At 43.1% G+C, this 25,915-nt stretch overlaps 1 protein-coding gene across 1 annotated transcript in view; it reads left to right on the forward strand.

Moving 5' to 3' along the window:
• The window catches only part of LOC126470789 (glutamate receptor ionotropic, kainate 2-like), a 373,922-nt gene that overhangs the window by 198,512 nt on the left and 149,495 nt on the right, over positions 1–25,915 (forward strand). The gene's annotated exons all lie outside the window — the stretch shown is intronic.

Consider the following 25,915-nt stretch of genomic DNA (forward strand, 5'->3'; position numbering starts at 1 on the left):
AATGCAAAAGTAATTCTGTCTGATATGTTTTCATGACTAAACCGCTGAATTAATTTTGGTGAAATTTTGTACAGAGGCAGCTTGAACCCTGAGAAACAACACAGAAAGTAAAGGGAAAAAATTAAAATAAAAAATAAAATAAGACGATCCCAAAGGGAATCAAGTGGGGAAAGGAACATCATTTTTATATCAGTGAACATACATAATGTAAAAAATTATTGTATAATAAATTTGTTGTATACTGTATAGTTATTCAATAATGTGAATCATAGATGTGCGCTCCTGCCCATGCCCTTCCACACACACCGACTGGCAATGACGTTACACCGAACTACAAATTACTTTTTTTTTCGGCAGTTTAAGATTCTGTAATAATTTTAGAAAGTTAGTTAGTGAGCCACTTAATGTTCCATTGATCGATTCTTTTATCGAAATGATGTGGAATGAGTCAGTTTACACCATATGTATACATGAGTAGTGTTAACATAAACATATTACTTTTTACTTTTTTAGTCCTACTCATACTACTACGCTCAAACTTTTCTTCTTTTTTTTTTTTTTTTTTTTTGCTTTGTTACCTGTCAGACATTTTATATATTGTGACAGAGCAGTTAAAACGCCTGTCTCTTCGAAGAGGTACCTACATGATGACCATGGGTGAACGCCACATGGCATCCTTACTACTCGCTTTTGTCAGTAAGCGCCTTCTTTCTAACCGATGAGCTATCCCAGAAAATTATTCCATAATATATTATTGAGTGGATATACGTGAAATATATCAGGAGGTTAATTCCTTTGTTACCAAGGTTAGCAGTGATTGAGAAGCTCAGTATCATGTTTCTTCCATGCCAAGTTTTCATCAATATTTAGATCCAACAATCTGGAGAATTCTATCCTAGGTACTGACTCCTGCTCATGTACTAAGTCAATTGTTGATATGACTCTGATTGTTGTTTTTGAATATTTAGGTAGCCTCCATTATCTGAGAGTCACTGAAAAATTCGTTGAAAAACATCCTTAATAATCTCTTCTGTTGCATTCTCTCCAATGGAATCTGTTATGACACCAATATTGTCTGCAAAAAGTACCAATTCTTGAACGTTAAGTGGAAGGTCATTCACAGATGTAAAGAATGGGAGCGGCATCAAATTTGAACCCTGTGGGATTCTCTTTGTGATTTCCCTCCAGTCACTAAAGTTTTCTACCCTTCCAACATTGTTTGTATTATCCAGCAAAACTTTGTGCGTTTTGTTTGGTGAATATAATTCAAATGAGCTGTGTGTAAAACCAATTCCATAAAACTTAATTTTTTCTAGTAGAGTACCATGACTTTCAAAAACAAATGCCTCGGAAGGAAAACAAAAAAATACCAACTGGGGATATTTTATTGTTAAAGGCCTGTACTGTTTCATGAGTGAATGTATAAATAGCATTCTCAGTCGAGCAACCTTCCTGGAATCCAAACATGCCCGACAGAACGGACACCATTTGAATACACACATTTCTGTAAGAGTGTTGCGGCTCCTTGACATTCGTTTCAGTGCGGATGCGTCAATAGCGTCCAAATTTGCAAGTAGTCGGTAATGGACGAGGGACGCTGCATTGCAGCTTGCGATAAGTTGGAATCGGAGTTGGTCAGGGACCGGTACCGAACAGTTAGACTGGTTAAGGAAACCGCTGAAGAGCAGCGGTAAATTCAGGCTCGAGTCCAGGTCTGGCACAAATGTTAAACTTTTGCTGTTGCATTACTAAAATCCCCTGTGCTTCTGGAAATCACGAATTCCACCCTATCCCTTCCGTTCCTTTCCACATTCTCTATTTCGTATAAATTACTTGTTAAGTTGGAACAAATTTTCAAAATTATGTTCGAAATTCCATTAACAACACATCAACTTTTGCTTTTTACAATTTTTAGAATTCAGTGAAGGATATTGGTGTAGCTTCTAGTTGCTTAAAATTTTGTGGGGACATATGTTTTTATGCTTCTTCAACTAAACCACTTAATTCCACTTCTGCTGCTACATTTAGAAAGTGACTGATGAACGTACTTACGTCTTGAGAATTATCAGTATTTACAGACGAATGGAAAAACTGGTAGAAGCCGACCTCGGGGAAGAACAGTTTGGATTTCGTAGAAATGTTGGAACACGTGAGGTAATACTGACTCTACGACTTATCTTAGAGAATAGATTAAGGAAAGGCAAACCTACGTTTCTTACATTTGTAGACTTAGAGAAAGCTTTTGACGATGTTGACTGGAATACTCTCTTTCAAATTCTGAAGGTGGCAGGAGTAAAATACAGGGAGTGAAAGGTTATTTACAATTTGTACAGAAACCAGATGGCAGTTACAAGAGTCGAGGGGCATGAAAGGGAAGCAGTGGTTGGGAAGGGAGTGAGGCAGAGTTGTAGCCTATCCCCGATGTTATTCAATCTGTATATTGAACAAGCAGTAAAGGAAACAAAAGAAAAATTCGGAGTAGGAATTAAAATCCATGGAGAAGAAATAAAAACTTTGAGGTTCGCCGATGACACTGTAATTCTGTCAGAGACAGCAAAGGACCTGGAAGAACACTTGAACGGAATGGATCGTGTCCTGAAAGGAGGATATAAGATGAACATCAGCAAAAGCAAAACGAGGTTATTGGAATGTAGTCGAATTAAATCGGGTGCTGCGGGAATTAGATTACGAAATGAGACGCTTAAAGTAGTAAATGAGTTTTGCTGTTTGGGGATCGAAATAGCAGATGATGGTCTAAGTAGAGAGGATATAAAATGTAGATTGGCAATGGCAAGGAAAGCGTTTCTGAAGAAGAGAAATTTGTTTACATTGAGTACTGAATAGAATTGGGGAGAAGATAAATTTGTGGTACAACTTGACAAGAAGAAGGGATCGGTTGGTAGGACATATTCTGAGGCATCAAGGGATCGCCAATTTAGAATTGGAGGACAGCGCGGAGGGTAAAAATCGTAGAGGATACCAAGAGATGAATACACTAAACAGATTCAGAAGGATGTTGGTTACAATAGGTACTGGGAGATGAACAAGCTTGCACAGGATAGAATAGCACGGAGAGCTGCATCAAATCAGTCTCTGGACTGAAGACCACAACAACAATAATCGTCATTTCGTACAACTGTTATTGTATGTTGCGAAATGACTGGCTGTGCTGTCTCTTGTTTTACAATATCACACAAAGCTTTAATCTTATTACCTGGATTATTTATTTTTGTTAGGACGTACATTCTTCTGGACATTTTAATGAGTTTCCTTAAAATAGTACAATCTTTTTTGTAGAATGCAAGTAATGTTCAGATCTTGACTTAGTCTGACCTCTGTATAAATTCCCCTCTTCGCAGTACTTGAGAATTTAATCCCCTTAGTTATCCACGGTTTTCATGTTTCTGATGTATCAGCTGGATAACTCTTTAGGGAAGGTAATTTCAATTATTGACACAAATCTGCTGTGGAATAAATTGAATCAGACATTAGCTTCTCTGTCTATTTATACACCTCATCCCATACCACCTATTATAATGTACTGTTAAAACGTCATATTCTGTTCTCATTAATAAGTCTCACTGGTTTGTATGAACCTGCCTCGGGGCTGCCAGTATCATGTTGTTTATTTCCTTTAACTGTGCATGATGACCGGATAGTCCATTAACAATTCAGTTCACATTAACTGTTTCAGCTTGAGCACTGCCCATAAAATTTTTATCACTCAGTCTTCTACTATTTTACTGAACACGAGTTGCAAAAATCTACTACCGAAATTAGATTGAAACAACGGGGTAATCATTCTGTTTCCTTTTTCCCGTCCGTGTCTTTTAAGAAATCTACATTGAAAGATCCACAAACCACTAATTGTTTCTTTTTCTCTGACAGGTAGCTCGATGATGCATGTAGATTTTTTGTAATTGGCTGGAAGCTCCATAGAGGGGATAGGTAGACTGTTTTATTTCTCATTTTCGCAAAGAAATTTTCAGTCTCCAGTGAGCCCCTGTCATTGTTCTACCTAGTCTTTCCAACCTTTATTCGATTCTTTAAAACACTGGAAAAATTTATGACAGGCCGCTGCTGCACACTTGAGTTTCAAAATAAGATTTTAGCTTACCTTCAGTTTCTGTATAGGGAAGTATCACCGTATTTACTTCAGGACATATCTCTTGAATTAATTAAAAAATGTCCTCACCGGCATTTGTAAGAAGAAATAACTTCTATTCAACATCACCTGATAATTTATAAATGATGGAATTTTGCTTCAGTCTAACATCACCTGATAATTTATAAATGATGGAATGTTGCCTCAGTCTTGATATATAGTTTGGTCATGATTTTATCTCCCTATCGAAAGCCGGAAATTGCAGTATTTTCTTGGTCATGTTCGTTCTCTGCTTCTAGCTTTGATAATCTTGTCACCGTAAGTTCTCGCTTTGTAGGGAGTTGTTGCAGCAGCACCAAAATGGGTGTCTAGTTGAACTATTTACAAAAAAATTCTGAACAGTATATTTTATTCTGAGATACCTTCCTGAAAATGAAATGAGGTTAGCAGCCAAAACATAGCACTGAGAATGTCTCACTATTAATTATAGGTTGTTTACAGTGTCAGAAAAACTTCACTTTCACTTCTATTTTTTGTTACACGTTCTTACTCTTTTGTCATCATCGTCAGGCTTTTGTCTTGTATTCACCACGTACTCTAGGCACCACACATAATAATGTTGCAGGTAGAGTACTATTTACCACCAAAAGTAGATTCTGTAATGTGGTGGATTGCTTGTAAGCAGCAGCTGTACATCTCGTCACAAGGCCAAACAGGTTTTGGCTACAATTGAGCGAAAGTGGTAGCAAAACGGATTAGGAACAATTTGCTATAATTTCTTAACAGAAACTTTATAATGCCTAAATGTAGCGTAAATAGAGTGCGTGGTAATAGTTTACTTTTCACTGGCGCTGATCTTACTTTACATCTGACCCAGTCCTGAATGCAGTGAACAATAACGACGATCGTTTCTGCAATGTCAATTTGGGTCTTCTTGGCAACGACTGCAGACCCGGTCTGGATGCTATTTTCATATACTGTTGCTAATGTGCGAATATGTCTTGAGTGGTGCCGTGCGTCAGCTTAAACCTGCGTTTGGTATACAGATGTTTACTTGGGAACTATTTGAGTGACATAAGGAGCAACCAGAATATAATCGTTACCTTGTGCGCCCTCTATTGGAGACTAGCCTTAACTCAGTTACACCTGAGTTCTAAGCAGCTATGTATGGCAATGTTCTGGGAAACACAGCGTTTAGTAAGACAGAGCTTTGCATCCCACTGCAAATCTCTCCTCCCCCGCCCCCTCCCAGTCGGTGAATATTAATGATACCATTACACAGGACGTTAAGTTTACCTCTCTGGTTTGTATATTTCCTTTTGTAGCAGCTGATATTAAAAAGAATACAGAAAAAAAGTTAGTTAACTGTAAGCAAAACTGTCACAAGGCAGAAAACGACGCCTAAATTCTGAGGAATATGATTTTGACGCTTCTGGCAAACATACAGAACGGTGAAGCGTTTTTGCTAGAGAGCATTGGCGGATGTAGAACCTAAGCTGCGGAGATGTACCCTTGCAGACTGACAAATCGCAGGTCGCTTTATATGTTATCTACACCCAGTTTCCTGCACTGAGATACGAAACTATGTTAACAAAGACTTAGTAACGATGTGATTACGAAGTAGATATTCCTGCTGCATCATTTGACATTGTGATCACTATGACTTTTAATACTGAACTACTGTAGTATGGATTCACCGAAGAAGAAGTAGCATGCCCACATATAGCCTTTGTCAAGTGAGACTTATGTTCTAATCCGCCGTATTTCAACTTCTTCATTGAAACTTCATAATCTCAATTCGATGACAAATAAGGGAAGAACATACGGCAACAGAAAAACTTATGTCGTAGGATGTATGACTCTGTAAGTACTGCATGTGCTAATGTATATTGTTTTAAGCCAATGTTAAGCTTTGCGCCAAATAATAGCTCATTCATGATTCTTATGAATCTGCTTGTTATAATTGTCTGTTACTCGGGATTGTTTCTTAGACATCTTATGCTTGTGTGCTCTTTACATTGATTAACTTCCAAACATATTTTGCACACAAGTACAGATTTTTACAGATGGGTGATCTTTATACGTGGTATAACAGAAATCTCATTGTTTTGGTATAGTGTTTATTGTGTTTTAGCGATTCGAATTGGGTTACTTCCCTTGTGAGAATATAAACGCATGAAAAAAGGAAGATTGGGTTTAAGGTTCCGTCGACATTGACGTCATTAGAGACGGAGGACAGGCTCAGATTGTGTCAAGGGTGGGGAAGTAAACGGCCGTGCACTTTCAAAGGAACCATCCCTGCATATTCCTGGAATGACTTAGAGAAATCATGGGAAACCTAAATTTGGATGGCCGGACGCGGGTTTGGACCGTCGTCCTCCAGAATACGAGTCCATTGTGCTAAGCACTGTGCCACCTCGCTCGGTATAAACGCCCAAATTCTGGTCGAGGATCACAGCTCCTTTGTACAGACTCTGGGGTTTTTGAGTGATGAGTAAGGTTACAGGCCCAAACTGCATAGCCGTCAAGGTAGTGAGTTCTGCTTCAATGCGCTTATAATAGTGATGGCATTTTCCAGAAACGATTAGGTACCGCAAATTTTTATCGAATGTCTCAAAATTAACGCGCTTTGGTTAGCTTGGTCCAAAGCACCTGATTGATGGTTTACAATATGGGCAAGTGATCAATGAGAATTTCGCAACACGTCTCCACCAAAGAATGGATGAAGGAAATCTCGGTAGGAACATTAGACTTGTGAGTTACTCTTGTTCTATTTCAGCGTCGATGAAGATCTCATCCAGGTTTACTTATCCCGTCAAAAAGTATCGGCGTGCGATTTTCATTGAGTAAGTCCGTGATAAAAATTCCCAGCGTTCTGCGTGCCACTGGATGTTGAAAGGAGAGTAAATATTAACTAGACAAATATCATAATATTGTACGGCGATGTGATGCCTCGATGAGAGGATAGCTTGTGGGAAACAAGAAGTGCTCTGTGATTACGTAAACTTTCCCGGCGTATTAATTGGTTTCATTCTTGTCGAATCTGCAGCCGGATTATAGAGTCTTCTTGACACAATATTTTAGCGACCCTTCTGACTGCCTTCTTCAGTTAATAACGCTCTTCGCAAAACTTGACTTGAACCTTCTGTTTCTTTCTTTTTTTTATCTTCCATTCCACCTTTGAAGGAGATGGTGGGCTGCAGGAGAGCATAGCCCTTTTCAGCCATTGGTTGTGCTTTGTTGTCTTTTGACACAATTTATTCAGGGCAATTGGGTGCTTATGTAATTCTGTAGGATTTTTAATTGCATGTAAATGGATATTTGAGAGGTACATGTTGTTGTGTAAGTTTTCTTCATTCCAAATTCCAGCGTTCGCCTTACGGCTGAGAGAAATACCTCTTGGTCGAATAAACCCCTGATGTGATTGGTTGCCTGATGTTCTGGCTTATGTATCTTCATATTACCTCACTGATCTTGATAATGTGACACTGTGATCTTGGAATTTCGTTTATGTTGCGAATGTTTGTCTAATTCTGCAGAAAATGAAAATTTGAAAATCTAGTCGACAGAGAATATTGTCTCCTTCTGAGGGAATTGATTCAAGCACTTTTGTGTAATCCTGTTGTGAACGGCGGCCGCTTTGGACATCACAGTGAGCCAAATGCTGTGCGAGCGAACATCTCGCTGCTGCTCCATACCGCAAAATGAAGGAGCAGCGCCCCATTGTTCAAAGCTGGCTGAAACGGTGGACGCTGCGGAGTATGTACCTCTGTCGGCTCAGATAAAGACTGTTTTTTAATTGCAGATCAAACAGGAATCCACATTTTACTTAAAGGATAGGCCTTGACTCTATTTATAATGTTATCTGCCAGCCTAATTTTAATGGATTCTCAGTAGTAACATGGAGGTACAACTTTGTGTTATGTTGAACATAACTGCCGTGCCAGCATCTTGTCTGATGTTGACAACTGAAAAGCATTCAGAATCTTTCATAACACCGTGTAAACACATTCTTTGAAGGGAAGCATTATCTTCAGCGGTTGCACGCAAATATTCGCGGCAAATTAGCCTATTGGCCACTGAAGACACTGGAATTAGGTTGAGGGTGGCGATAACTTAAGTTCGCGTGACATAGTCGTCATATTATTTGTACTGGTCGTCTACCCACACAAAAGGCAGCGGCGCGGTCTATGGCGTCTTGTCACGGTCCGCGCGGCTCCCCCCGTCGGAGGTTCGAATCCTCCCGCGGGCATGGTTCAAATGGTTCAAATGGCTCTGAGCACTATGGAACTTAACATCTGAGGTCATCAGTCCCCTAGACTTAGAACTACTTAAACCTAACTAACTTAAGGACATCACATACATCCATGCCCGAGGCAGGATTCGAGCCTGCGAGCGTAGCAGCAACGCGGTTCCGGACTAAAGCGCCTAGAACCAATCGGCCACAGTGGCCGGCTTCGGGCATGGGTGTGTGTGTGTTGTCCATAGCGTAAGTTAGTTTAAGTTAGAATAAGTAGTGTATAAGCTTAGGGACCAATGACCTAAGCGCCGGCCGTAGTGGCCTAACGGTTCTAGGCGCTTCAGTCTGGAACATCGCGACCGCTACGGTCGCAGGTTCGAATCCTGCCTCGGGCATGGATGTGTGTGATGTCCTTAGGATAGTTAGGTTTAAGTAGTTCTAAGTTCTAGGGGACTGATGACCTCAGATGTTAAGTCCCATAGTGCTCAGAGCCATTTTTTGATGACCTAAGCACAATTTTACAATTCAAAAGGCAACGGGACCTTGATTGCGTCAGGTTTAGCATCCGCCTTTGAGGCGTATCAATCGGTGGCACAGTCATGGAGATTCAGTGTCTGTTTTGCTGGTGCGTCCGTTCGACACTGTTTTGGTTACAAAGTCAGGCGTAGTAGTAGTAGTAGTAGTAGTAGTAGTAGTAGTAGCAGCTTTATTCATCCGTAGATCACTTTTTACAAGGATATAGGACATGTCAATGTATTTGCAAATTTAGATCAATTTAAAATAAGCTAATTCGTATACACATACACTCCTGGAAATGGAAAAAAGAACACATTGACACCGGTGTTTCAGACCCACCATAATTGCTCCGGACACTGCGAGAGGGCTGTACAAGCAATGATCACACGCACGGCACAGCGGACACACCAGGAACCGCGGTGCTGGCCGTCGAATGGCGCTAGCTGCGCAGCATTTGTGCACCGCCGCCGTCAGTGTCAGCCAGTTTGCCGTGGCATACAGAGCTCCATAGCAGTCATTAACACTGGTAGCATGCCGCGACAGCGTGGACGTGAACCGTATGTGCAGTTGACGGACTTTGAGCGAGGGCGTATAGTGGGCATGCGGGAGGCCGGGTGGACGTACCGCCGAATTGCTCAACACGTGGGGCGTGAGGTCTCCACAGTACATCGATGTTGTCGCCAGTGGTCGGCGGAAGGTGCACGTGCCCGTCGACCTGGGACCGGACTGCAGCGACGCACGGATGCACGCCAAGACCGTAGGATCCTATGCAGTGCCGTAGGGGACCGCACCGCAACTTCCCAGCAAATTAGGGACACTGTTGCTCCTGGGGTATCGGCGAGGACCATTCGCAACCGTCTCCATGAAGCTGGGCTACGGACCCGCACACCGTTAGGCCGTCTTCCGCTCACGCCCCAACATCGTGCAGCCCGCCTCCAGTGGTGTCGCGACAGGCGTGAATGGAGGGACGAATGGAGACGTGTCGTCTTCAGCGATGAGAGTCGCTTCTGCCTTGGTGCCAATGATGGTCGTATGCGTGTTTGGCGCCGTGCAGGTGAGCGCCACAATCAGGACTGCATACGACCGAGGCACACAGGGCCAACACCCGGCATCATGGTGTGGGGAGCGATCTCCTACACTGGCCGTACACCACTGGTGATCGTCGAGGGGACACTGAATAGTGCACGGTACATCCAAACCGTCATCGAACCCATCGTTCTACCATTCCTAGACTGGCAAGGGAACTTACTGTTCCAACAGGACAATGCACGTCCGCATGTATCCCATGCCACCCAACGTGCTCTAGAAGGTGTAAGTCAACTACCCTGGCCAGTAAGATCTCCGGATATGTCCCCCATTGAGCATGTTTGGGACTGGATGGAGCGTCGTCTCACGCGGTCTGCACGTTCAGCACGAACGCTGGTCCAACTGAGGCGCCAGGTGGAAATGGCATGGCAAGCCGTTCCACAGGACTACATCCAGCATCTCTACGATCGTCTCCATGAGAGAATAGCAGCCTGCATTGCTGCGAAAGGTGGATATACACTGTACTAGTGCCGACATTGTGCATGCTCTGTTGCCTGTGTCTATGTGCCTGTGGTTCTGTCAGTGTTATCATGTGATGTATCTGACCCCAGGAATGTGTCAATAAAGTTTCCCCTTCCTGGGACAATGAATTCACGGTGTTCTTATTTCAATTTCCAGGAGTGTATATTTACAGATTTCTAGTTAGAGACAATCATTATATTTACTCCTGGTATACAATACTTTTTTTACAAATAACTTATTAAATAATGTGATGCCACATTATCCACTCATATCTCACTATCAGTCACTGCACACACTATATACACATTGTTTCATAACACTTCACTCACTACACACACACACACACACACACACACACACACATACACACACACACACACTGGTGATCTCTGGGCCATTTTCTGTACCGCAACTTCCTATTTGCTATCCTGAAAAAATGAGTCAGCATACCTCCATAATGAGTGAGATGTTAAGCTCAGAAAGTGGAAGAGGTGTTAGTATTGTGCTATGCATAGCCTGGGGGCAAGTATTTCTAGAAAGGAAAAAAAGAGGGAAAAAACATAAAGTGAAGGTGTTATGTGGAATGTTGGATATTTTATAATCATTAATATTATTATTTTCTGTATAACATTTTTTTATCAAACCCCTACTCTGTTTTAGCTAAGTAATCCTTCAATGTATAAAATGCATTGCATAACAGGTACTTTTTAGCTGCCTTCGTACAGTTTTATTGCTTGGCAGAAAATGCTGTTTTGAGATTTATGTTTATTTTTTCTTGGTAAATGTAAATTGAGTCTATCTCTTCTTGCATGGTCATGGACAGAGTTGTTTGTGCGGTAATTATTAATGTTATTTTTGATGTGTACAACTGACTGGTAAATGTATTCACATGGAGCAGTTAAAACCCCCAGTGTTCTGAACAGATCTTTACAATGAGCTCGACTAGTATTTTTGGTTATTATTCTTATGACTCTTCTCTGGAGTTTGAAAATTGTGTTCATATTTTGTGCATTTGTTCCCCAAAAAAGAATTCCATAGCTAAGAGTTGAATGTACATGTGAATAATATGTAACTAAAAGACACTGCATGTTACGCACAGATGATAGGATTGTAAGGGCATAACATGCTGATGACATTCTGTTTGCAAATACCTTTGTGTGTTCACACCACTTCAACTGAGAATCAATATTCATTTCTAGAAATTTTTCATTTGTTACACAGTCTATAGAGGTGCCATCTACATTTCATTTAACATTGCCATTTTTCCTCGTTAAACTGAAATTCATAGCATTAGTTTTCTTTATGTTCAATGTCACTTTATTACTTGTTGACCAATCATAAACTTCCTTGAGAGTTTCATTTGCTTTCTCGGCAAGGAGTTCTCTTGTTCTCTCCGTGACTATAACATTGCTGTCATCAGCGAAGCGGATTTTTTCACTATGAGTAACACTACTGGGAAAGTCATTGATGTACACTCCTGGAAATTGAAATAAGAACACCGTGAATTCATTGTCCCAGGAAGGGGAAACTTTATTGACACATTCCTGGGGTCAGGTACATCACATGATCACACTGACAGAACCACAGGCACATAGACACAGGCAACAGAGCATGCACAATGTCGGCACTAGTACAGTGTATATCCACCTTTCGCAGCAATGCACGCTGCTATTCTCCCATGGAGACGATCGTAGAGATGCTGGATGTAGTCCTGTGGAACGGCTTGCCATGCCATTTCCACCTGGCGCCTCAGTTGGACCAGCGTTCGTGCTGGACGTGCAGACCGCGTGAGACGACGCTTCATCCAGTCCCAAACATGCTCAATGGGGGACATATCCGGAGATCTTGCTGGCCAGGGTAGTTGACTTACACCTTCTAGAGCACGTTGGGTGGCACGGGATACATGCGGACGTGCATTGTCCTGTTGGAACAGCAAGTTCCCTTGCCGGTCTAGGAATGGTAGAACGATGGGTTCGATGACGGTTTGGATGTACCGTGCACTATTCAGTGTCCCCTCGACGATCACCAGTGGTGTACGGCCAGTGTAGGAGATCACTCCCCACACCATGATGCCGGGTGTTAGCCCTGTGTGCCTCGGTCGTATGCAGTCCTGATTGTGGCGCTCACCTGCACGGCGCCAAACACGCATACGACCATCATTGGCACCAAGGCAGAAGCGACTCTCATCGCTGAAGACGACACGTCTCCATTCGTCCCTCCATTCACGCCTGTCGCGACACCACTGGAGGCGGGCTGCACGATGTTGGGGCGTGAGCGGAAGACGGCCTAACGGTGTGCGGGACCGTAGCCCAGCTTCATGGAGACGGTTGCGAATGGTCCTCGCCGATACCCCAGGAGCAACAGTGTCCCTAATTTGCTGGGAAGTGGCGGTGCGGTCCCCTACGGCACTGCGTAGGATCCTACGGTCTTGGCGTGCATCCGTGCGTCGCTGCGGTCCGGTCCCAGGTCGATGGGCACGTGCACCTTCCGCCGACCACTGGCGACAACATCGATGTACTGTGGAGACCTCACGCCCCACGTGTTGAGAAATTTGGTGGTACGTCCACACGGCCTCCCGCATGCCCACTATACGCCCTCGCTCAAAGTCCGTCAACTGCACATACGGTTCACGTCCACGCTGTCGCGGCATGCTACCAGTGTTAAAGACTGCAATGGAGCTCCGTATGCCACGGCAAACTGGCTGACACTGACGGCGGCGGTGCACAAATGCTGCGCAGCTAGCACCATTCGACAGCCAACACCGCGGTTCCTGGTGTGTCCGCTGTGCCGTGCGTGTGATCATTGCTTGTACAGCCCTCTCGCAGTGTCCAGAGCAAGTATGGTGGGTCTGACACACCAGTGTCAATGTGTTCTTTTTTCCATTTCCAGGAGTGTATATCAGGCACAGTATTGGTCATAATATGCTACCTTGTGGAACTCCTATATTAATTTATTTTGGTTCTGATAAGTGTTTTACTAAATGTTTAGATCTATTTGAAGTATGTGTTATCTCTACTCTTTGTACCCTATATGTTAGGTATGATCAATACCAGTAGTTAGCTACCCCTCTTATTCCTAGTGCTTCTAATATAGTTAATAGACTGTTGTGGTCGACTGTATCAAACGCCTTAGAAAGATCCAAAAATATGCCTGTGACACACTCATCTTTACCAAGACCATCAAGTACAAGTTTTGTGAATTCTATTATGGCTGACTCCGTATTTTTGCCACTTCGGAAACCAAACTGCGATTCGCTTAAGTGATTGTATTTATTCAGGTAATTCATTAATCTGTCTTTCATTATTGTTTCTATTATTTTTGAGAATGCTGACAGCAGGGAAATGGGCCGGTAATTTTCTATGTCTTCTGCATTACCTTTTTAAAGCAAAGGTACAACTCTTGCCTGTTTTAACTGCTCTGGAAATGTCCCTGATGTGAAGGATTCATTTATTATATTTGTTAAGGGCCTTTTCTAATCCCTACGCATTGTTTCAGTACACACATTGGTGCTCCATCTAAGCCTATTGACTTTTTATTTCTTAGTTTTTCAAATGTTTTACCGACTTCATTCTCTGTAGTTGGAAGTAACATCTTTGTATTTAGTGCAACATTATTTACAGGTTTTATATTTGTTTGGGGGAATTTTTGCTGTAACTTCTCTGCAATACTTGAAAAATGCTGGTTTACATAGTTTACTAAGTGCTGTGGAACATTTATTACTTTATCCCCCTCCCTTAGCAGTATGTTATTCTGCGTTTGTTTGCCTCTCCTAGTTTCTTTTTTTTTATAACATCCCAGACTGCTTTGCTTTTATTCTCTGAATTATACACTCCTGGAAATTGAAATAAGAACACCGTGAATTCATTGTCCCAGGAAGGGGAAACTTTATTGACCCATTCCTGGGGTCAAATACATCACATGATCACACTGACAGAACCACAGGCACATAGACACAGGCAACAGAGCATGCACAATGTCGGCACTAGTACAGTGTATATCCACCTTTCGCAGCAATGCAGGCTGCTATTCTCCCATGGAGACGATCGTAGAGATGCTGGATGTAGTCCTGTGGAACGGCTTGCCATGCCATTTCCACCTGGCGCCTCAGTTGGACCAGCGTTCGTGCTGGACGTGCAGACCGCGTGAGACGACGCTTCATCCAGTGCCAAACATGCTCAATGGGGGACAGATCCGGAGATCTTGCTGGCCAGGGTAGTTGACTTACACCTTCTAGAGCACGTTGGGTGGCACGGGATACATGCGGACGTGCATTGTCCTGTTGGAACAGCAAGTTCCCTTGCCGGTCTAGGAATGGTAGAACGATGGGTTCGATGACGGTTTGGATGTACCGTGCACTATTCAGTGTCCCCTCGACGATCACCAGTGGTGTACGGCCAGTGTAGGAGATCGCTCCCCACACCATGATGCCGGGTGTTGGCCCTGTGTGCCTCGGTCGTATGCAGTCCTGATTGTGGCGCTCACCTGCACGGCGCCAAACACGCATACGACCATCATTGGCACCAAGGCAGAAGCGACTCTCATCGCTGAAGACGACACGTCTCCATTCGTCCCTCCATTCACGCCTGTCGCGACACCACTGGAGGCGGGCTGCACGATGTTGGGGCGTGAGCGGAAGACGGCCTAACGGTGTGCGGGACCGTAGCCCAGCTTCATGGAGACGGTTGCAAATGGTCCTCGCCGATACCCCAGGAGCAACAGTGTCCCTAATTTGCTGGGAAGTGGCGGTGCGGTCCCCTACGGCACTGCGTAGGATCCTACGGTCTTGGCGTGCATCCGTGCGTCGCTGCGGCCCGGTCCCAAGTCGACGGGCACGTGCACCTTCCGCCGACCACTGGCGACAACATCGATGTACTGTGGAGACCTCACGCCCCACGTGTTGAGCAATCCGGCGGTACGTCCACCCGGCCTCCCGCATGCCCACTATACGCCCTCGCTCAAAGTCCGTCAACTGCACATACGGTTCACGTCCACGCTGTCGCGGCATGCTACCAGTGTTAAAGACTGCGATGGAGCTCCGTATGCCACGGCAAACTGGCTGACACTGACGGCGGCGGTGCACAAATGCTCTGCAGCTAGCACCATTCGACGGCCAACACCGCGGTTCCTGGTGTGTCCGCTGTGCCGTGCGTGTGATCATTGCTTGTACAGCCCTCTCGCAGTGTCCGGAGCAAGTATGGTGGGTCTGACACACCGGTGTCAATGTGTTCTTTTTTCCATTTCCAGGAGTGTATATTATTTTGTCATTAAATGACTTTTTTGCAGCAATCAGCACCTTCCTATAGATCTTCTTGTATCTATGATAGAAATTTAAGAATTCTGGATCATTGCGAATCTTTGTCATGGAACTGAGGTGTTGGTTACGAAGTCAGGGAAGTCACATTGTTGACATATTTCAAGATTCTGCTGTGTTGGAATTCTCGTCCATAGGTCACAAAAGTTGTAGCAACTGAGAGCTGACGTTAGAGAAGTACGACCTGTGGGCTGCTGGGGCAACTGCGCCGCTGCTCGCTGTCTTGTAGCCAGCTGCTATTGACGCAGATAACGCATCTTCGGGAACACTCGGTGTTGTTTCCATTGACAGTGATAGATCTATTTTGGACAGTATCATTCCCGGTAGCAGCGAGATCCACATACACATTCGACTTTCGCAGCAACTGTGGACGGCTGCGTGCTACAAGAGGTTGCGACAGACGATGATCGATGAGCCGTTCAGTCTTCGAGGATAGAGCAGTGGCTCGGATTTGCTTTTCGCATGTACTTAAGTGGCAGTTACGGTCTGCCAGGAAGTGAATGAGGCGCCCCATTAACGTTATCGGCATGGGTGAAGAGAAATGTAAGCGGGGCCACCGCCGTTTGAGACCGTTGTGTATCGCTGCGCTAGAGGGGCGTGGGGTGATATTGTGTACACAGATAATTGGAAGAGCTGCAGTTTGAGTTACGTACGCGGTTGCCCCTGGATAAATTACTACTCCTTTAAGGTCATTTGCATTAACATAAAACTGTATACTGCGTCTTGAATTCCATGTGTAAAATTCGAGCACTGTAATCGACATTGAAGTAAACTTTTGACGTTCCTTTTGCTTATTTAACTGAAGTTATGAACAGTAGGGAGACAAAGCATGATGTATTACGGATTTGGGCGTGTCGAAGGGCATATTGTGTATACGTACTACGCTAAAACCATTCCTACATCAGACACTGGAACTTTTTAAACATCACTAGTGGATGCGGTGTGTCACCACTTCGTCATTAATTACACTTATTCACAAGAGACTCGAATTATTGACGGCCTAACAGTTTGACTACATGAAGAGCAATTACATCCGCTAACCACTGAGTAGCCTTTGATATCAGCGCACGTTTCTGGCCATTAGGAAAACCAAATGGGAGGATATTTAGCTTCTTGATGACTCCGTAATATTTGGGAAACAGTACTCACAGGGCCACACGGAACAGGAAACTCTGAATGAGTGAGGCCTATGATGAAAGACAAGTGTGACTGTCCAGACAGTTACAGTTAAATATGACAGTGCAATTTTGCACTTTTCTCATTAGTAATTATTCTCAGAAGCAAAAGAAGCGACATGCAACAGAAAGAAATTCTAGGTCCGACCAAAACTTGAACTGTAGAACTCTGGATTCGTAGTCTTTCACTTACGTAGTTAAGCATGCAGCTACTGTCGTAATGGTGCGAAATAGTTTGAAGAAGGATTGGGCAGCAGGAAGGACCAATATTTCGAAGTGTCGGAGAGAATTAAACTGCTCTGAAAAGTTTAAAGACGAGACAGATAAACAAACGTAACATGTGAACAACCGGGTGGAAATGAATTAACGTGCACTAGCATGTTGAAAGAAGTCTCCAAGTCGTGTTCAGGAAGCTGAGCGTCACATTGCATGAGATCAGCCTGACTATACCGCCTAATGTGGCTAGCCTCGAAACACGAGGCAATTGAAGGAGCGGAGCAGTTACGGTGCACTGCAGTCGTGTTCTTCCTTACAACATGGTCCAGAGACAACATATGATTGACTTTATTCTGGGAAGGACCATCGGAAAACTGGAAGAAGGACGAAGGGTGGCGAGTGTAGACAGAAGTATGGTATTGCTCACAGCATCGTACTATTTCCACGAAGAGTGTTCCGAACGACAGGGACCGCTGCCCGAAGGAGATGGGGTAGTCGGCCACAGGGAAGTACAAGAGCAGATGACGACTACCAACAGGCAATAAGTGACCCACATCAAACAGCGGGTGTATGCAACTACTTTAAACAGGATTGCAATGCAAATAATATCTCTCTACACAGCGGCACGGCGACTCCAAGGGGGTCCTCTCTTTGTCCAACGACCAGTACGTTACGTTCAGTTGACACCCGAACGTCGAATGCACCGTTTGCAATTATGCTGATGACGATGGTGATGTTGGTTTGTGCGGCGCTCAACATCGTGGTCATCAGCGCCCGTACGAGTTCCAATCTTACCATTTCCAATTTCGCCACTACCCGAATGATGATGATGATGAGATGATAAGCACAACACAGACACCTAGTCCCTGGGCCAAGAAAATACCCGACCCGGCTAGGAATCGAACCCGGGACTCCGTGATCCAAAGGTAGTTTCCAATGGTGCAAAGGGCATAGGGCCTGGACCAACGAGGAGTGGGGTCGCTTAATCTCCACCGATAAGAGCAAATCCAGTCTGACTAGCGAGTCTGGACGTACTCTCATGTAGCGAAAGGTGGGAACACGTAATTCATCCAGGAATATTGTCCAACATGATCATTTCTATGGCCCAGGTGATAAGTTGTGGAAAGGCATAAGGCATTATGGGCGTGCTGACATCAAAATCTCTGTACACGTTACGCTCACCTGTCAATTTTATCATGTCACCGTACGCCTTCCTGATGTCCTTCCCTTCAGGAGAGCATACGGCCCTGACTTCATTTTTATGGAAGATAATGCGTGACCGCATCGAACTGCGCAAGTGGAGGAGCTCTTTGAATGAGATTATATTCGACGAATGGACTGGCCTGCCCGTTGCCCCAACTTAGTCCTACATCCCACTGAGTACGAGAGGAATGCGGTGGGGAGACTTACAGCAGCAAGACCACCTGCACGAACAACCAAACAGCCACCGTCAACCGCACTGATAAATGAATAGAACGACCTACTACACAAACTCCTTACCAACCATGTGACCAGCATGGGAACACGTTGTAGAGCGTGCACTGCCGTCCGTGATGGTCATAAATCCTATTAAGAACCATATCCTCTGTTAAGCCGTCGGCACACGGACCGTGCTGTCGAACGTTAACGTTGAGCGTGCCAAGTTCAACGTGCTGCTGAACGCTCAGGAACGATGCTACTTGTGCATACGGTACGTGGGCCCCAACGTGGTGTACGCGATCGCAACGCACTCCAGCGGCAGTTGTTTCTAGTAGTTCGTAAATCACACTATTTACTCAACGGGCGAGCGTAAAATTACCACGTTAGCTCTATTAAAACGCACATTTTCTCCATCGTCCACGAAAAGGAAAGTACCATGTCCAATCAATAAGGACACAGGCTTATAACAGTTCCATTACAAACAGCGGGGTACAAGTTGGAATACTTCTCTGCATACGATAAACATTATTTCATCATTCCCACATTTTAGTAAAACTCCAGGGTCAGGCTTACTTGATCACTGTTCCTACCCAGGAGCAGAATCCTTGCTTACTTGATCACTGTTCCTACCCAGGAGCAGAATCCTTGCAACATGTGAATTACGAAGCGTAAAAGAAAAAGGAACAAAATAACTTTATACAAGTAGCGCAAGCTGTCCTGTAGATTAAGCCAATCGAACAAAGTCACCCCTCAAAAAAAGGTGAACTTATATTTACATAACATCAAATATTATAGCGTATAATTATATTAAACCAATAATAAAGTATCAGAACCTAATAATGCGAATGTTAGGAAAAAAAATTTTTGTAGTGTTAAGACGCGAACCACCGCCCCAACAAAAAGAACTTCTTTGACAGAGACGCTAACCATTACACTAAACCCCTACGACCCGTGGTGTACGTAATCATATTGTATTGCAGCTTGCTAAAACCGTTCATCGTAGATAATTATGTTACTAATTGAAATTTAATTATAACAAATTGTACCAAGAACAATGCGTTTTTGGTGGATCTTCAGTGTGTCGTTGCCTTCAAATAGCCTACTCTTATAATACGCAGGTTACAATAATTCTTTTGCCACGAATACGATGTTCCTCACAATTTTATTGGAACGAATCACACAACTAACAACGGGTTTTTCAGTGATTCTCAATTTGCTGGTGCTCAGAAACGGCATATATACATATAGGTTTGAAATGAACGCCAATATGGCGCCTCACAACTCTGTACTGATGGGAGACGGCGTGCGTGTGACGTAGTGGCGCTGTGCCATCTCATTGGTCAACGCTCAGACGCACGCTCAGAATATCTGACATGCCAGATATTGCTCTGCACGTTCGGAAAGACTCCCGAACGTGCTATTCCACGCTATGACGTCAGAAACTCGGCACGCTCAACGCTCAACGTTCAGATGCACGGTCCGTGTGCCGACGGCTTAAGGTATAGGGGACCATCATAACTCGTGGTGATTTAAGTGAAACTATTGTCTTTGAATAAAAGTGACATTTCTGTTCGTCTCACTGTGTATTTATTTCAGTTGCCTTCTGTATTATATTGCAGCAGTTCTTTCAGTGTATGGTCCAAGTCTCATCAAGCTATGTTACTTGGCCGTGACACATTATGCGAAAGTTACTTTCATCCTGAAGTTTTGCACACTAGTGTATTTATCCATGTAACGTGAAGTTTTCATTGATGAATGTAGTAAACTGGACCCATACATTCAATTTTTAGGTTATTTCAGCTATGTAAGTGCGAGTTTTGGAAAGGCAGTAAAGTTAACGTTTACTATCTCTTCGAGAATGTCATAAGAGGCGGAGTACTCCATTAACTGGACAAGGCTAGGAATGGAATTTGGCCATGTCCTTGTTAACGAAACTATTGATAATTACGCCAAAATGTTTTGGGAAAGCTATTGAAAGCCTAACCGAAAGAGGTCACAGGAAGCTCTGTACCTTCTGGTGATGAACATGTATCCATTGTGTTGAACCCCACATTATGGACATTTTCTGAACTTCTGTAGTTATCACGATAAGACGTTGGCGTGTGGTCTAGTTATGTGATCGGCTAGCCGAGTAACATTACTACTTTCTCATTTCATGCTGAGGAGTGAGCAGTAATATTGTACAAAAGTGGCGACAATTAACAAAAATGAGAGTGGACATGCTATGGTAACAAACTAAAAGCAAGAAACAATAGACATTTTTGGGGGCCACCTACGAAATCACTTCGGCATTCCACGCGTTTTTCAGATTTAACTGCTTCTTGTAGTGCTTTAGAACGTTCACAAGAATGTACGCAATTATAAAGTCATGGAAATTACCTTAGGAGAATGTTTACGTCTTCACGTGTTAAATGATTACCGAATGCGTGTAAACCTGAACGTCTAGATTCTCGTGATTATTCATATTTAAGACTACAGCACACTGACCTTTGTCTAAATGGCTATATATGTGTCTGTTTTTATATAAGTCACTTGTGAAGCAGTTGTTAACGCGGCTATGTAGCAAATACTAAGGATGTTTGAAAAGTCCGTGCAAAGTCCGAGAGATGGCACCACCGGTGAGTATCGAGGTCATGTTTAGTTAGTACCGAGCGAGGTGGCGCAGTGGGTAGCACACTGGACTCGCATTCGGGAGGACGACGGTTCAATCCTGTCTCGGCCATCCTGATTTAGGTTTTCCGTGATTTCCCCAAATCGTTTCAGGCAAATGCCGGGATGGTTCCTTTGAAAGGGCACGGCCGATTTCCTTCCCAATCCTTCCCTAACCCGAGCTTGCGCTCCGTCTCTAATGACCTCGTTGTCGACGGGACGTTAAACACTAACCACCACCACCACCATGTTTAGTTAGTAGCATCTTTGGAAACAACTCACGCCAAGTTTCAGCCATATTGGTCTATTTCTTTGTGTTTAGCATACGTGTGAATTAAGGAAGTCGAGTGATCGTCAAAAAATGGACGAAGAAGAATTTCGCGTAGTGATTAAATATTACTTTATGAAAGGCAAAACGCCTCATGAGACTAAAGAGAAGCTTGATAAACATTACAGTGACTCAGAACCTTCGTTTAGAACAGTTTATAAGTGAAACTTCCTGGCAGATTAAAACTGTGTGCCCGACCGACACTCGAACTCGGGACCTTTGCCTTTCCCGGGCAAGTGCTCTACCAAGTGAGCTACCGAAGCACGACTCACGCCCGGTACTCACAGCTTTACTTCTGCCAGTATCTCGTCTCCTACCTTCCAAACTTTACAGAAGCTCTCCTGCGAAACTTGCAGAAATAGCACTCCTGAAAGAAAGGATACTGCGGAGACATGGCTTAGCCACAGCTTGGGGGATGTTTCCAGGAGTGCTAGTTCTGCAAGTTTCGCAGGAGAGCTTCTGTAAAGTTTGGAAGGTAGGAGACGAGATACTGGCAAAAGTAAAGCTGTGAGTACCGGGCGTGAGTCGTGCTTTGGTAGCTTACTTGGTAGAGCACTTGCTCGCGAAAGGCAAAGGTCCCGAGTTCGAGTCTCGGTCGGGCAAACAGTTTTAATCTGCCACGAAGTTTCATATTAGCGCACACTCCGCTGCAGAGTGAATATCTCATTCCAGTTTATAAGTGGTTTCAAAATTTTCTGTGTGGCCATGTGGGCACAAGTGATGCTGAACGTTCTGGACGCCCTGTGGAGGTTATGACTCCGGAAATCATTGATAAAATCCATGATATGGTGATGGATGACAGAAGAGTTAAGATGCGTGTGAGTACTACTGCTGTGGGCATCTCGAATGAACGGGAAGGTAATATTTTGCATAAACGTTTGGACATGAGAAAACTATCCGCAAGATGGGTTCCGTGATTTCTCACACTTGACCAAGAACGGAAACGTGTGAAGTGTTGCAAGGATGGTTTTCAGCTGTTCAGGAAGAATCCGCAGGACTTTAAGCATCGTTTCGTCACTGTGGATAAAACATGGATACATTACTGTACTCCTGAGACCGAACAACAACCTAAACAATGAGTTACCAAGGGAGAACCTGTACCAAAACGGCGAAGACCAGTCTTTCGGCCGCAAAGGTTATGGTGACTGTCTTTTGGGATTAGCAAGGGATAATCCTCATCGACTATCTGGAAAAGGGTAAAACTATTACAGCTGCATATTATTCATCGTTATTGGACCGTTTTAAAACCGAGCTGCAAGATAAATACTGGCGATTGGACTACAAAAAAGTCCTTTTCCATCAAGACAATGCACCAGCACACACCTCGGCAGTTGTGGTCGCAAAATTAATGGAAATAGGATTCCAACTCGTTTCACATCCAACTATTCTCCAGACTTGGTTCCCTCGGACTACTATTTGTTCTCCAATTTGAAGAAATGGCTGGCGGGACAATGACAAGGAGGTGATTGCAGCAACTAATAGCTATTTTGCAAACTTGGACAACTCCTATTATTCAGAAGGGATCAACAAATTATAACAGCTTTGGACGAAGTGTATAAGTAGAAAAGGAGGCTATGTCGAAAATTAAAAAGATTTACCCCAAACACGTAAGTAGTTTTTATTTTTGAACGTACTTTTCAAACGCCCCTCGTATTTGATTACACTCTGAGAAAGTTTGGGTAGATATTAGCTGCACTACTTGTTTATTATTATGCAAACCACTTTTATTTACCAGCTTTTTAATCCGGGGTGAGAATGTACGGAGCACTGATTTAACCGCGTTTTGAGCTGATGACATGGTCGACGGGACGTATAAAAGGTTTATTAACGGTAGGAAGAGCGGTGTGCTGAGCTGCAGTTGGGGGTTGGGCCCTGGTGACCCCATCAAGGGGTGTGATGGTTGGCCGCTTCGCAAGTCAACTGTTACAGATATGCACGTATGTTGACATCGATGCAGAGGCTGTTTAACAAAACGTTAACATTTGGGTAAGAAGCATTCGTTAACAGCGTGTGCCTTGTCCTTTTATGAGCTCCCCTCTCATGTACGATGGCGTGTGGAAAAGTATCGCCACCGAACCCTTATGTGACAACTCTTAATGCTTTTTGAATAAAACAAACATTATTAACATTCTATATTTTTATTATTGATGTCTACATATTTGCATCCCGCTGTCGCTAGAGGCCTCCAAACAGTAGCGTGTAAAATGACGGTGTGTAACGTAAAGATGTCGGTGGGTGAGAAACAGCGTGGCTGTAATCGAGTTCGTCCACGCGTAGAGCACCCTCTCCTTCAGAATAAAAATGCCAGACCACAATCGAGGGCTGCTACTTCTGCAGCAATCCGACGTCTTGTGTTCACTGTCCTCGATCATCTTACATACAGTCCTGACTTGGTGCCGTCCGATTCTTATCTGTTTACAAAACTAAAAGATCACTGAGGACTTTATTGTAGATAAGTATTATAGTAGTTGTATTACATGTTTATTACCTTATAAATAAATAAATAAACTTTTTTATTTTAAATTCAGTGCATTAGTATTTGTTATTTGTTTTAGTTGTAAATATTTGTTATGTATTGTTGTTTTTCTGACATGTTCCACATCCTGGAGAACCTCCTCACTACGGATCAATTGGAATGAAAGTAAATCTAATCTAATCTAATCTTCACTTCGATAATGATGAAGCAGTGCAAGAAGAGGTGACGTTGGGGTTCCGTCAATAAAATGAAACATTCTGTAGTGACAGTATCAATAAACTAGTCTTTTCAACTGTAAATTACTAATGCAGCATACATACATTTGAAGTTACTTGTTGTATTCAAGTCTTGGTCTTCCTCACCTATTTTTGCCACCCCACACTTCATCCATTACCAAACTGATGATTCCTTGAACACCACAGAAAGCGTCCTTTCAACCGATACTACTTTTTAGACAAGTTGTGACATAAATTTCTTTCCTTCCAATTCGATTTAGTACCACCTCAGTATTCTTATCTACTGCATTCTTCTGAAGCATCACATTTCAAAAGCTTTCGTTTTCTTGTTGTCTGGACTGTTTATCGTCCACGTTTCACTTCCGTACAGGGCTACACCCCAGACAAATACACCGCGAAAAAACTTTCCAACACTTAACATTGTATGTATGTCAACAAGTTCTTCTTTTTGAGAAATGCTTCTCTTGCTATTGCAGCTCTGCATTTTGTATCATCTCTACTTTTGCCATCTTCACTTATTTTGCTGCCTAAGTAAGTAAACTCATTTACTACTTTTAGTGTCTCATTTCCTTATAAAATTTCCTCAGAATTGCCTGATTTAATTTTACTGAACTCAATTACCTTTCATTTACATTCGTGACGCTGTACATTCCATTCAACTGCGCTTCCTAGTATTTTGCCGTTTTTGACAGAATTATAACGTCATTCGCAAACTTCAAAGTTTTCATTTTCTTGTCCAGAACTTTATTTCAAGTTCCAAACTTCTCCTTGGTTTTCTTTACTACCTGCTTAGATTAGATTAGTTTCTCGTTCCATAGACCTGTGCTGAGGAGAACCTCGTGGATGTGGAACATGCCAATTGTTTTTTTTTTAAGATGAAATAACAATACTAATAGTATGATTATATACAATACATCATTTGTTTCTATTAAAAAATTCGTCAATGGAGTAGAAGGAGTTGGCCACTAGTAAGTCTTTCAGGCTCCTTTTAAACTGATCTTTATTTGTAACTAAATTTCTTATGTTTGCTGGCGAATTATTGAAGATGAGTGTTCCTGAGTAGTGGACCACTTTTTGAACTTAAATGCTTTTAAGTCCTTGTGCAGATCCTTGGTATTGTATGTATGAACTGAGCTGTTTGTTGGAAAAAGAGACACATTATTTAGGACAAATTTCATTAAGGAGTAAATATACTGAGAGGCAGTAGTTAGTATAACCAGTTCTTTGAAGAGGGTTTCTACAGGGCGTCCGTGAATTTACTCCACAAATAATACGTATTACACGCTTTTGGACTCTGAAAACTTTTGTTTGACTTGAAGAGTTATCCCAAAATATTATACCATATGACATTATGAAATGAAAGTAAGCAAAGTATGCAAGCTTTTTCATTTTTATTTCGCCTATGTCTGCTAACACTCGAATTGCAAATACAGATTTGTTAAGGCGTTTCTGCAGTTCTGTGGTGTTCTCAGTGCACAGAGAGAATTACATCAAGAAAAGGCAACAAAAGCCTCTCAGTCCTTTTTCAACTACTGCTCCTCTTTTATGGACTTCGACTGCAGGCTGGTTTCTATAAAGGTTATTAACTGATCCCTTCCTGTATTTTACCCTGCTCTTCAGACTTTCAGGGTATGTTCCAGTCAACATTGTCAAACGTTTTCTCAAAATTCACAATCGCTGTAAACGTAGGTTTGCC

Source organism: Schistocerca serialis, chromosome 3, assembly GCF_023864345.2.
Source record: "Schistocerca serialis cubense isolate TAMUIC-IGC-003099 chromosome 3, iqSchSeri2.2, whole genome shotgun sequence".
In the NCBI taxonomy this organism is placed as follows: Eukaryota; Metazoa; Arthropoda; class Insecta; order Orthoptera; family Acrididae; genus Schistocerca; species Schistocerca serialis.